This window comes from Triturus cristatus, chromosome 3_1 (assembly GCF_964204655.1).
Source record: "Triturus cristatus chromosome 3_1, aTriCri1.1, whole genome shotgun sequence".
Lineage (NCBI taxonomy): Eukaryota > Metazoa > Chordata > Amphibia > Caudata > Salamandridae > Triturus > Triturus cristatus.
Genome location: NC_140583.1, coordinates 152,901,401 through 152,915,443, shown reverse-complemented (window position 1 = coordinate 152,915,443; position 14,043 = coordinate 152,901,401). Strand labels below are relative to the sequence as shown.

General features: G+C 49.7%; 1 long non-coding RNA gene across 1 annotated transcript in view; it reads right to left on the bottom strand.

Annotated features, from left to right (window-relative positions):
• The window catches only part of LOC146859860 (uncharacterized), a 55,529-nt gene extending 44,497 nt beyond the window's left edge, over positions 1–11,032 (bottom strand). The window contains exon 1 of the long non-coding RNA XR_014979061.1: positions 10,955–11,032. This is a non-coding gene — a long non-coding RNA (uncharacterized LOC146859860). The remainder of the gene's footprint in view (positions 1–10,954) is intronic.
• Positions 11,033–14,043: the final 3,011 nt, after the last annotated feature.

The window sequence follows — 14,043 nt, the reverse complement described above, 5'->3', positions numbered from 1 at the left end:
TCCAATGTATAATGTTTTGAGTCAGACGTTCACACTCTTCACCAAAATGGTTGATTGTTGTACATATCTAGTGATTCACTGTATGACTGCTATACATTCCTTTTAGAAAATTGGTTCCTAGTCTGCAGTCTGCGGACACCGGGGGGTCCACGAAACCTACTCACGGAGTGCATGACTGTATGTAAAATTACATTTTATTAGCAAATTAATAAAGTACACATAGATAAAAAGGCAAATTTGAACCTTATCTTGATTTATGGCAAAAACACAATAGTATAGATGATTGGTAGTCTCAGTTAAGCAGCACTGCACAAAAAGAGACCCTGCATTAGGAGATAAAAGGTCAGTGATATGCTAGAGTCTAGAATATCACTTAGTCTTGAAAAAATAAAACTTAATTTTGAAAAGCTCCAACCTTCCTATTAAAATGTAAAGTTCAATTTTCAAATTTTGTTTGCAACTCAAATAAAATATTTCATAATTTGGGTATTTGTTTGATGTATACTTATGTCTGCATTCTGTTTATTATTTTGAGGTACATCTTGTAGAAATTGCTTAGTTTGGGATCCCCAGATTCCAGTACTAACTTAATTCCCTCCTTCCCTCCTTTACTCTTTCCTCCTTTTCTCTCCTTTCCTTCATTACCCCTCTACTTTCCTTCTTTCCTTCCTTTGTCCTTTGTCCTCTGTTCCTTCCTTTCTTCTCTTTTTCTCCTTACCTTTTCCTTTTCTCCTTCCCTCCTTGCTTTCTCTTTCTCCGACTTTTCTACTCCCCTCATTTCTTTCCCTTTCTCCTCCTTTTCTCCTTCCTTTATTTTGTTCTCCTCCTTTTCACATTCTCTCCCTCGCTTTCTCCTCTCCTCCCTGCCTCCTTCCTTCCTTTCTCCTCTTTCCCTTCCCACACTCGTACACAGCACACTCGTACACAGCACATGGTATCAGCACATGACCCCAGTTGGCACTTAGACATCAGCCAGGTCATGATACGTCTCTTTTTTGATACTGCTTGCAGTAGGCGTAGACAGGCTTTATTTGTCCCAAGAGATAGCCCCCGAAAAAACAAAATACCTTCTCCACCTGTTCCTATGTAGCATTAGGGGCAAGTTACAACCCCATAGAGTAGACTTGAACGTGACCCATTATGAGACCAATCCCAAAGCACTGTACCAAGATTCAAACAGAGCTAAATAGGAAGTGCAGGTGGGACACCATAGGGGAGGATACTGTTTGGCCCCGAGACTTTCCAGAAAAGTGATTCATGGAGGTAGCATAGCCACTGCACCAGTGCACAAACATGTCCACTCCTGCTTCTGTCTGTGGCCCCAGGGTGGCCCTTAGTGTGTCTTGTGTAGTCTTCTTTAATAAGAAATTGATGCTGGACATGGAGTTCCAGTGTAGGGCCATCAACCTTGGTGACACAAAGAGAAATGAGACTCATAGGGGAGTGTTAAACACCAGCCTAGATAACCCATGTCAGGAAATATGGGATACTGAGATAGACAGGTACATGTGGTTGCAATGGAAGGGGCAACCTCTAATTGTACAGAAACTTACACTGTATTCCTTGTGTTTCAGAGGCAAAGGAACAATTCCATTCGTCACAAATGAGAACTGTGGCACAATACTGTACGTACCGGACATGCAATGGGGCACCTCCGTGCTGATGGATACCTACTGATAATGCAGTGAGTTGGCCTACACCCAGCTTGTCCCCTGATGGCGTGGCATGTGCTTCCTAGTTACCTTACATACCCCTACCTTGGTCATTCCTGGAGAAGATCTGTCGAAGTTATACCAACATTCGCTACAGAAGAAAACAACTCTGTAGCATCAGGCTAGAGAGAAAAGAATTGATGAATATTTCGTCTAGGCTTATTTCAAGAGCATTCTGGAACAATTCATACTGTTTTTGGCACACAAGTCAATGAGGGAGCGTCCATACCCTACTTCACCATACAGACGAAAGCAATCGTCCACTGGCTGCAAATAACCAGATGGGAAATGATGAACAGTACTGAGCTTGGCCTTAATGCAATCAAGGAAGAACTAAGAGCCATCCACCTCATGACGATGCAACATTGATATATGTTGGATTTGATGACTGCAGTAAATGGAGGGGAGTGTGCTAAGATTTATGCATCCTGTTGCAAGTTTACCCCAGGTTATGACATTAACAATGGGATGCTGACTCTTGTCATCCAAGCAATGCATCATTTACAAACCGACATGCGTAGAAGGGAGGTACCCCTGAGCAGGACTGGTATATCAGTTGATTTTCCTGCCTCCACCGGTGGGTGAGAGGACTGTGCACGTCATTGCTGCCTATTCTCATTTTTGTACTGCTTTTTTGTGGTTTCCTACAAGTGGGGGTTTCCTGCTGTAAACACACAGGGGCAAATTTACGAGCCCCCTGCACCACCAGTCCTCTCTTTTTGTGATGTACTGGAGGCGCATTTCACTTCTCTATATTTACAAGGAGAGGAAAAGCCACCGTGCGTTACTTTTTCTTTCCTTGTAAATATGGCCCCTTCACACACAGCACTTTACCTGGAAGGGGCGTTCCATGGGTGTTGCTGTGGGTGTTCCCACGCAACACCCATGGAAGGAGACACATTTCCAGATTTGCGAGTAATCGTAAATCTAGAAATGCGTGTCAACACTATGCCTCCCCAGGGGAGGCGCAACGAGGAGAAATGTTTTCCTTTCTCCACATTTTTTCTTTTTTCAATGCGTGCTGCATTCTACAGCACACATTGAAAGAGGAAAATCCCTGTAGTGATTGTTTTTGTGGAGGAAGGTGTCCCCATGACGCAGGCATCCTAGCACCATGATGCTAGGGTGCCTGCGCCGACGCATGGCTGCAGTTTGTGCACTAGTGCAGGGGACAGCACAGGAATGCGACATATTATTGTAAATATGTTGCATTCCTGTGCTTCAGAAGTGCCGCAGCGTGGCACAGCCAAAGGACTTGCAGGGCCACGCTGCAGCACTTCCTTGTAGATCTGCCCCACAGTCCTCAAATTGGGCAGAATGCAAGTAACTAAGGAAGTAGTAATAGTTAAAACTGACACACGACAAGCCTCCTCATAATGTGACTGCCATGAAGAATGGGGTAAATGATGTAGTTGAAAATCAATTAGAGGGAGGAATGTTAAAATTTATGTTGATGTACGCAATGATACATGTGTGCATAAAAACAACATTGAATCCCTGTTCTTGAAATCACCCGAGATGACCTCTACATCAACCTTGTACATACGGAACTACGTGGTCAGTCAGGCCCTAAGACCTACGCCTGAGGCAACTGATTGACAGATCACAGGTAGTGTGGCACGTAACCAGCAGAACAAATGCACGAACAGGAAAAGCCCAGATTAGACCCACAGATAGGCAGCAACACCACAATGGTCGGGGGAGATTGGCCAGAAAAAACCCACATGGCCAGAGGGGCAGGCAGTCCCAAAACATCATAACGGTAGATGCCCCATGAAGTTAGGAACACTCAGCCAATCAGGACACAGCACACAGCAAATGCAATCATCATGTGCTCCCCATGCCAGACATTTGAACATGTTACCCATTGGCCCTCATTGTGTCCACGGAGGGTCGAGACCCACCTGCATTTGTCATCAAGTGGAAGTAATTTATGGCTTCATGACTAGGCCCACATTCCTCTCCCTAAACAGGATCTGTGAATTGTATTATGATACTCCAAGAAATGTATATAAAGGTGCTCAAAACAATTGTACTTTGAGACAGTCCTCAGACCAGATTCAGTGGGTTGTACTCTCAGCTGAAGAGTTTAATTAAACCAACTTTCCTGTTCTGCCAAATGCCTCTTGTCCTTAATTTTTTAAGGTAAATTGGTGTTCGAGCTACATACCTAGGGAGATCAGTTGCAGGGTAAGCGTCATCGTAATATTTAGAACTTCTGAGAGTCTACCCCCCTCCTTTTATCAGCAGTCTTGGTTATCTTGTCACTCCCAAATGAATCAGGGTACCCCTTTCTCTCCTGCCTTTCAGGCAGAGGGCAAATGCACCCCCCAGCACCTTGAGACCCTCACAAGTGAGTAGTGTGATTCACAATTCCCTGACTGATTGATTGATTGAATTGCCATCCTCACTATCTGGAATAACTGGGTCCTTGTATAGTTTACCCTATGAAACACTTTTGATTGAATTAGGCAGAAGCCTGCCCTAATTGTTACTTGTCTCAATTGCCTGCATGCCATCCCCCCAGTAATCATTGTCCAGTCTGCCCAGATCCCCCTCTTACCGCTCTCAACATGTATAGTAATGAGAGAATATTGTGTAGAAGACTAGATTAAATCTGGGATATCACTTGGCTTATCAGAGGAAGTCAGCACCCTATATTCCAGACTAGATTCCTCTGGGACCACTGCCTAAAAGGCCTCACATCCTCTAGGATGTATCTAAATTGATGATACCACAGGAACTGAGTTCCTGTCAGTTCATACTCGCTCTGTAAGATGTCCTCTAGTTTGGAGATTCTGAGCAGATCCCATTTCCTATAGCCCTCTGCAATTAATTTTAGTAGTCCCAGAGCGGGGTCTCCCACATTAGTTTACCCTGCTATCACGAAAGCTTGGGTCACCTGTTTCCATACCTTCACCCCTGTGGCTGTCAGCGGTGGCAGAGGTGCCAGCTCCCTACCGCTGTATAATCTCCAGATATAGCACTCTGGTTCCATTGCTCTTCTATCTGCTAGTAGGAAGGGGTCGTGTTGCTTTGAAAAAGTCCAGTCATTTACCACTAGTAGATATGCTTATCTGTGGAGCACCTAGTCAAGGCAGGCAATTTTAGACAACCCCATCCCACAAGAACACCTATGTGATCCCGTCTCCAGCCTGAAATAATTTTTCTGGCACCGCAAAGGGGGTATTTTGTCAGACATCCAAGATTTTGGGCAAATAAATAATTTTGTAAATAGCTGTTTGCCCTAATAGCGATAGCGGGAGTTTCCTCCGCTACTTTGCGTCATTCCTTTACTCCTCCAGGAGACTTGTCAAGTTTTGTCATTGAAATAATTACTGTTCCAATGTTATGAAGATCTCCAAATACAAGAAGCCTTAAGTCTCTCACCTGGGGGAGTATATCCACTCGACCTAGTGTACTGTTGCACAATAGGAATGCCCCTGATTTGTGCCAATTAATGTGGATACCAGCATGCGTCCAAAAATATTGAAAATGTGCAACACTCTCGGTATGGAATGCTGCAGGTCCACCAGGTGCAGTAGGATATCAACAGCATAATGCGAGATGACGTCCCCCCTGCGGTTCCTACCGGAGACCATGGACCAATGCATCTGGACGGTTCCAGACCACTAGGGCCACCGCAAAGAGCAAGAGGTGCAGGTGACATCCCTGTCTAGTGTCTCTGGAAAGCCTGAATTCCCTTTATAACACCACATTGACCCTAACTCCGGCAACAGGGTTCCTATACAACAAACTCACCCAGGACAGGAAACTCGGACCAAAACTAATCATCGGAAGAATGTCAAGCATATATGGTAATTCCACTGAATTAAATGCCTTTTCAGCAACTAGGGCCAACAGGATTGCTGGTTCACCAGGTCTGCCCTTACGTACCAAACACCCCATCAGCTGTCCCAGGTTATGGCTTGTGGCCCTATTGGGCATAAAGCCTGAATGGTCCTGGGCCAATCTACCACCTGTGTTACATGATTCACCACCACCCTCACCAATATCTTTGTTTCCACATTTAGCAGGGATATCAGCATGTATAAGGTGCAGTCATTGGGTACCTTTCTTATGTATCAAGACAATCAGGCCCGCAATAGATCTTATGGAGTGACACTCCACCACTTGGGATTTCACACTTTTGAAGAATTCTGGCATAAAACCATTGGTAACGGGGTTCTTTTTTCCCCTATGTAACTGGATTATGGCCTCTGTAATCTCCCCTTTGGTAAACTCTGTAGCCAGGATTTTCTCAGCTCAGTGCCAAGTCTGGGGGTTGGGATATCTCTGAGGAAACTGTGCAGATCTCCCAGCCTGGCACCGATTTGCCTCCTATAGATGTCTTCCATGTGAATGCCTGAGCAATTGCAGCAGACGTTTCCTTCATTACTGCCATCCCCATTCAGATTACCACACCTACCTCCTCTACACTTCTTTTTTGGCCAGCCAGGGCCAGAGTTCCCAGCCTTACTGCCCACGTCATATAATCTACCCTGTGCTGCGCATAATTGAGCTCTTGCCTCCTGCTGTAAAACTGTACTCCCAGGTCACTCCTTCAATTCTATGAGCCAGCACCCTAGAGGGATACATCACATATTCCCTCTCCCACTCCAGCAGCCGTGCCTTGAGCACTATGCTTTTCTCATCTCTCCTCTTTTACTTACTTCCAAAATGAGCAATTAGCTGTTCTCTAACTACTTCTTTATATGCCTCCCACAAGTCCACCTTCGATTTAACAGTACTCGTATTCTCTTTAAAAGCATGTCTGCAGTGTTGGTGATCAGCCTTCAATTCAAAGGCATCTAATCTCCATGGCCCCCTCAGGCCCGGTGTACTAGTCTGTATGGTCACGACCACTGAGTGTTCAAATGTTCCATTAGGCAAAAAGGCTTTGTGCCTAAACCTACCCAGCTGGTATCCTGGTGCCAGGAAATAGTCCAATCTAGACCATGACCTCATGGAGTTGGCCACATGTGAGTACTGGCGCCTCCTCGGGTGTTACTACTTCCAGAGGTCCACCAAGCAAAGGGCTTCCACAAAATTGTCCAAGCGTGTATCCTATTATGGGCTCGCTCCTGACATCTTTACCCTATCGAGGTCCTTATGCAGGGTCAAATTGAGCTCTTCCCAGTGAGTATCAGAGGGTCTGGGGCGTTCTATATCCAAGTCCTAAGGAGATTCAGCACCTCCACTTACAGGCGTGGCAGGAAGTACCATGGTCCCAACACCAGGTCCTCTCCATACCAGCACTGACTCCTGATACCCATGTCTTGGAGACCTCTATTGGAAGTATTCTTGGGGCCATGATCCCTGCACCACTAGTTTCCAAGGAAATTCCTGCATGCACCAGTAGTTTGTACTGTATCCGATTTAGGAACCCACACGTATTACCCAATAGGTGTGTTTCCTGCAGCAGCACAATATCGGGGTCGTGCCTGAGCAGATATTTCCTCACCAACCCCCTTTTTAGTTTATTTCTGAGGTTAATTGCATTTCAAGAGAGGACCTTCAGGGTCTGATCATGGGTAGGGCCTTGTTGCTTGTGATATTTCATTTATCATTCTCCGCAATCATCTGTCCCTCAGTCCAGCTAAGTGTTCCACAGTATTTCAAATATTATGGCTAAACTGCTCCCCCGAATCAGACTCTCCCACCCCCTACCTTGTGCTGCAGGTTTAAAACTTCCCACTTCCCCAATTCCTGAGATGTCTGTTGCCCAGCATTTTAAACTCAATACTTGGGAAACCTTCCCTGGCAAACACAGTAGTTGCAGTCTGCAAAGGTGGGTGTATGGCCCACTGGAGATTCAATATGTCAGTTCACACTGACTAGATGGTGTACAGAGAGACTCAGGCATGCCCCCTGTTTATCGTTCTGATACACCATCAAGCCCTATTTATTTTACCCTGATAGATCCACCGTCATTGGGGTCACCACCGATAGGTCCGTATCATTCTTATCCAATTAAGTGTCCATGGATGCCCCCCTCTGAGTCCTCTGAGGCCTGCTCCTGTTATGCCCATCTATTACTGGTGGTCAGTGAGTGGTGCATTTTGGTTTGGGCCTCTGCCATCGCTGTTTCCCTGTGTGGTGGGGGGGAGGTGGCCTTTGCATTCCAGTGAGGTCCATGCTTCTACTGAAGAAGTATGAAATCTCTTGGTCTGTCATGTGGAGCTTAGAATGGAAGTATAAAGCATATTTTAAATTCAGCTTCCTTAATTGCTGCTTCTCTGCCATGAATGTTTCTGTTTGTTGTTGTGTAGTGTAGATATATGCTTTTTGCCACAGTCCATGTGCACAGGCCCTCTGTAATATATAGTCTCTGTCTCTAAAGTTCAGGAGCCTGGACACTATGGCCCTAGGTGGTGCCAACAGTTTGGAGGGGGTCTACCTGGCACCTTGTGGGCCCTCTCCACTGTAAACGGATTAGAAATAATGCCCTCTATGACCATGGGTAAAGGCCAGTTCTACAAGAAGAGTTACGTACATGGACACTCTGCCCTTTCAGGAACCCCCACCAGTCTTACATTATTATGTTCTGAGCTGCATTCGGAATCATCCATTCTTTCTTGTGTTCTCTATGTGATTGCCTGCATAGAGGAGACCTTCTTATCATTCTCAGAGACCATGTGCTGCAGCTGGGTCAATGTAAATTTCATGTTTCACACCCTATCCACCAAATCCCTGTGATCAGAGCAGCGAAGTCCTAGATCCAAGGCCAATGCATTGATCTTGCTCTCCAGTGCTATTGTGATGTCACAGATGTCTGCTATATGGGATTTCAGGCCCTGACCTGGCAAAGCCCTCGTAGTGTCACCAGGACCCTCCCTGCCCGGTTGGTAATCTGCAGATGGGCTCAGTTTCATTGGTGTAGTGCACACCATTGTGTTGTTAAGCTTGTGATGCTCATCCCCTGGACCGCGTTAAGGGACCCTTGGCAAGGGCATGTCACTCTCAGTTCCCTGCCAAATTCTCATCAGAGACCATGGGGCCATCCTACACAGAGGTCTGTCCATCCCCTGGGAGTCTGGCTCCCCAACCACTGCATGCCAGCTTCCAGATCCCAAGAGACCGGTCCCGGGTGACAGTGTTGACCTGCGCCAGGAAGGTAAGCACAGGCATGAGCACCCCTGGCTCACTTCATCAGCCAGAGACACTGCCAAGTCCTGTGGTCTCAGTGGTGGGGCATACCTCTTCCCCTGCATTTGATTGTCTTATTTAACCTCCATTTCCCTCCGGGGTTGTTGCAGGCTCTGTCGCATGTCCCAGGCACCAAAGAATACAGTCAGCAGGCCCCCAGGGCAGACCTGAGATTGGCAGATTGCCAGATGATTCCCTGTCATCTTATGCCCATGTCTCAATTGCACTGGGTCCGCTATTATCACCTGCTCCTCATGTGAGTGGGAGATTGAGCATGCTGGCTGCCACATGGGCACTGGTGCGTGTCTGCCAAAAGGGGAGCCAACTGGTCTGTGCAGGAGTGGGCTCCCAGTGCCGTCCATCGAAAAAGCACACATCACTGCCCCTGAAGTGCATGGGACACATGGCCTGTTAAAAAACAGTAACACAGTGCAAGGTCGTATTATTGCGTATAAGATTCATTATGAAAGTTGCAGTTTTAAAGTTCCCCAAAGCTGTCGCTAGTCTTCATTGTGACTAAAATGCATGAAACTTGTATGTTGGTAGCAAAGTTTGTAGTGTCCTAGCATGGACACGTTCTAGTGTTCAGAAAGTGTATGCTCTACACTTTACACCCACCCACCACCTACGTCACTGGGTCAGGTGACTAGGCTAATAAAAGGGCCGAGCGCACGTGCTCGTGGCCAGTTAACCCACCATCTAACTATGTGTCTGCGTCAGTGATTACTAGCATGAGGGCCTAGGGCCCCAACACCACAATGGCGACGAGGGTTGTGAGCCCCAGCGTGCCGCAGCAGCCCCTCCGTTCGTGGGGGGGAGAGGAGTGCTCCCACTAAGGTCACCCCCCTCTACAAGAAGGCGCGACGCGCCGAGAAGACAGCCGGGTGAGTCGGAGCCCACAGCACCGCCGCGGGCGTGCACAGTGCCCCTGAGTGGAAGCGTGGCAGTCGGGTGCCCACCCCGACCTGCCGCTGTGCTGAGAAGCGCCCAGAAGGAGAAGTGCGAGCCGTGCGGAGCCCACCCGCATCGGCCGCGACGCCGTCGTTCTGCAGGCGGAGGCCGGGTGCCCACCCCGACCCTGCCGCCGTGCCTGGAGGTGCCCGGAAGTAATGGCAAGCCGAGCGGTGCCCACCCGCATCGGCTGCGACCCCCGCAAGAGGCGTGTAACACGCGGTGCCCACCCGCGGAAAGAAGGAGGCCCGCCAACTGAAAGTAAAAGCGGAGCCCACCCGCGTGAAAAGCCCAGCCGGGCTTAAGGCGAGCCCTGGAGCGCCGGAATAATTGAGGCGGACGGGAGCCTACCCCGCCGCGATAGCGAAGTGGCACCAGCAGCCCCCCCCGCGCGGCCCGTGACGATAGGAGACCTGCTGCGGGGGCGGGACGAGCAGAAGTGTCAAGCGGAGCCCACCCGCGACGGACAACAGAAGCGGCACCAGCAGCCCCCCCCCGCGCGGTCGGGGAAGCGACGAGACCTGCTGCGGGGGAGGAACGAACTGAGGTAAAAGCGGAGCCCACCCGCGAAGGAGCACCGAGACAAATGGAGCCCGCGGGTGCCTACCCCGCATAGGGACAAGCATGTCGACACCCCCCCCCCCGCCGCGCGAGGACTGCAGGAAGCTGCCGCGGGCAGGGAGGGCGATTCGAGGATAAGGAATGGCCGCTGCCGGCCACGAAGACATGCCCCCACACCTCACAGGACCCCCAGCGGCACTCAAGAATAAAGGTATCACCAGCGGGTGCCTACCCCGCATGAGGGCGATCGTAAGGTAAAGGATGGCCCGCTGGCCATCCGGAGCATGCCCCACCAAGTAGGACCCTCAGCAGTGCTCCCACAAGTAGCAAGCGGCCGGCGCCGCCGAAAGTTAACTTAAAACTGAGTGCGCGATGGCACTACCTGGCACCATGCCCCCAAGGAGTGTTGCCTCGCCCTCTGCGCAGCCCACGTGCCTGTGCCCTCCATGCAGTTGCTGAAAAGTAAAGCGGAGCCCACCCGCAGTGACTCGAGGGTTGCTTCCTGACAATGCCTGTGCCCCCCATGCCTCTCAATAAACTCAAGTACACAAATAAATAAAAGAATAAATGAAGAGACTTACCTGCTGCCCAGCTCCTGTCCTGCCCTTCACTGGTCTGCCTGGCTCCAGCTCCCCTCCAGCCCTCTGCACTCTACCGGAGCCTGGGGAAATGGTGGAAAGGAAAACAAGGCATAGAGTTCTGGCAGTACAGAAGGTAGCTGCTGAAGCCAAAGAAAAGCAACACTGCCACCCAGTGGCCACTGGTGGTACTGCAGCACAAAGAAACCAACAAGCCTACAGCAAGCCAAGGAAGTCCAGCAGCTACAGGAGACCGACGGAAAGGGAGAAGAGGCAGCAAGGCACGTACCGCAAGGTCTGACGGATGCGCGAAGGTGGGCGCACGGGAACGCGACGGAGGCGCACAGGAATGTGCCAGAAGCGCAGGACCGCGACAGAAGCACAGGAAGAAGAGACGGTGTGCCACAGGGATGCAGCGTCATCCCGCAGCAACAAGGAGGAAGAAAGAAGAACGGTGTCGAGCCACATCCACCCCAGCGAGGACTGCGCTGTCGCCGCATCAAGTGGAGCGAACCCTCGAGAGAACAAACGGACTCAGCGCAGAGGTACCCCGGACGCGGACAGTACACTGCAGCGCCTACACGAGAGGAACCCACTGAAGAGGATGGGCGCAGCAAGTATCCAACACTGGCGGGCAAGGATGTCGAGCCCCACCCAGTGGCGCCAAGAAGCCACCACATCAAATGATCATGATACTAGGAGCAACGCTACACTGAAGCTGTACCACGACGGTACGAAGAGTAGCACGCACCAGCGCCTGACAAGGCAGCGGACAAAGGTAGTCACACGACGCGACACACCTCGTGAAGCCGACCAGCCAAATGGTCGCACCACAAAGGCCCAGCCGACCTGCCAAACGGTCGCAACACAAAGGTCAAGCCGACCAGCCAAATGGTCGCACCACAAAGGTCAAGCCGACCAGCCAAATGGTCGCACCACAAAGGCCAAGCCGACCTGCCAAACGGTCGCCCCACAAAGGCCCAGCCGACCTGCCACATGGTCGCACCAAAGAAGCCGACTCGCCAGGAGTTGCACAAAGAGGTCTGACGCAAGACCGAAGATATCCTGCCAGTGATCGGCAGCGCGGACCGTCAAGTGGTCCAAGAAGCTCAAGAAGAACCAAAGTAACTGGTGAAAAGGGAGAAGAACGAAGCGGACCATGAGCATGGCCCCACGAACTTCAACCAAAGTAATTGGTGAAAAGGAGAAGATGAAGAGAAGGTCACGACCCTAACTCGGAATGCAGAAGAAGATGAAGAGAGTGTTCTCGGACGAGGACAAGACCAGGGGGAACACGTGCAGAGTGCGCGCGCTGCATGGAGAAGCCTGGCCAGATAAGAGGAGAACAGAAACGGTCCAGAGTAGGTCGTGAAGCGAAGAGATGAAGAGACCAGAGTGGCACGTCCGCCACTAAGAAGAAAGAAGACATCGCGGTGGCACGTTTGCCACTACAAGAAAAGAAGATGTCTGAGTGGCACGTTTGCCACTACAAGAAAAGAAGATGTCTGAGTGGCACGTTTGCCACTACAAGAAGGAAGATGATATCAGAGTGGCACGTCTGCCACTTAAAGGAAAAAGGGGAAAGAAAGATCTGAGTGGCACGGTTGCCACTGTAAGAAGGAGAAGAAGTCAGAGTGACATGACAGCCTCACGGAGAAAGAAATAGAGGACAAGGAGAAGAGTGTGGCAAGACTACTCACACCTCAAAGACAAGGAAGGTGACAAGCGTCAGAACACAGTGCGCAAGTCCTGAAGAACACCCGTGGCACGGAGAAAAGACCATCTGTTTGATGATGCTTTCAGCACACCTGGGATCTGCAGAGGTGAGCAGGCCGGACCATTCGAAACACCCACCTTTGGGGTTACACGGACACTGGTCAATGCCAGCCGTGGTGACTCAGGGGCAAAGGCCTCAGGGATGCCGGTGAGAGAGAGTATCCCCGCGACGAGAGATGGTCATCAGCCGCCCTTCAGCAAAGGTCTCAGGAGGATGAAGACTTCGCGTGCTAAAGACAGGAGCCAACAGCCACCCTCCAGGTCTGACTGCGGCATCTGAGGTGAGACCTGCCGTCTCCTCCGCACCCGTACTTATCGGCATGGGAGTAACACGATACAGGACACTGAACCCAGGCCAGATCTGAGGAAGAGGGCCTCAAGGATATCCCGTGGCAGGGGAACACCTGTGAGAGGGGCATCCTGGTGAGAGGGGTGTCTTGCGAATAACCCGTCTTTCTGCAAAACAGAACACACGCCACAGATAAAGAAAAGGACTGGACTAAAAAAAGATAAATGGCAACATCTAGCGCTGAACCAAAAGAACTCAACAACTGCGTTTGTCGCCAAGAAAGTAAAGCGAAGAAAGACTGTGAGAGCAACTTCAAGGCAGAGCCGTCAAACAGACTAACTCCATCGAGCACCCATGACTGGTGCCACAGTGAACTGGTGATCGCCCGCGACAGGAAGAACATCGTCCGCGACAGGAAGAACATCGTCTGTGACTCCAGGCTGCTGAAGCGTGAGCGACTCTGCAGAGGTTTAGTCACTGTATTACGTCTGTATATATATTTCTTTTCCCCCCTAGGTTGGACATTTGACTCCGGGTTTTTGTTATTAAAGATTGGGAGGAATGTAGTGTCCTAGCATGGACACGTTCTAGTGTTCAGAAAGTGTATGCTCTACACTTTACACCCACTCACCACCTACGTCACTGGGTCAGGTGACTAGGCTAATAAAAGGGCCGAGCGCACGTGCTCGTGGCCAGTTAACCCACCATCTAACTATGTGTCTGCGTCAGTGATTACTAGCATGAGGGCCTAGGGCCCCAACACCACAAAAGTTCTCCAATGGAGAAGAATTGGTGCAATTTTCTAGGAATACAAATACGGACAGATTTAGTGTTCTATACATGCACTGCATGTCCTTTTTTTCGTTCTATCTTCTTATTTGAACCAAACATGGGAATGAAATATGCTGCACATGGGGCCCTTGAAAGTGTGATAAACACGCAATTTGTATAATGAAGGTCTTGAAAAATGTAAGACAGGTGCAAGATTTCTCTTTTGGTTATTGTAAGAAATGGGTTGTTGGTTGAC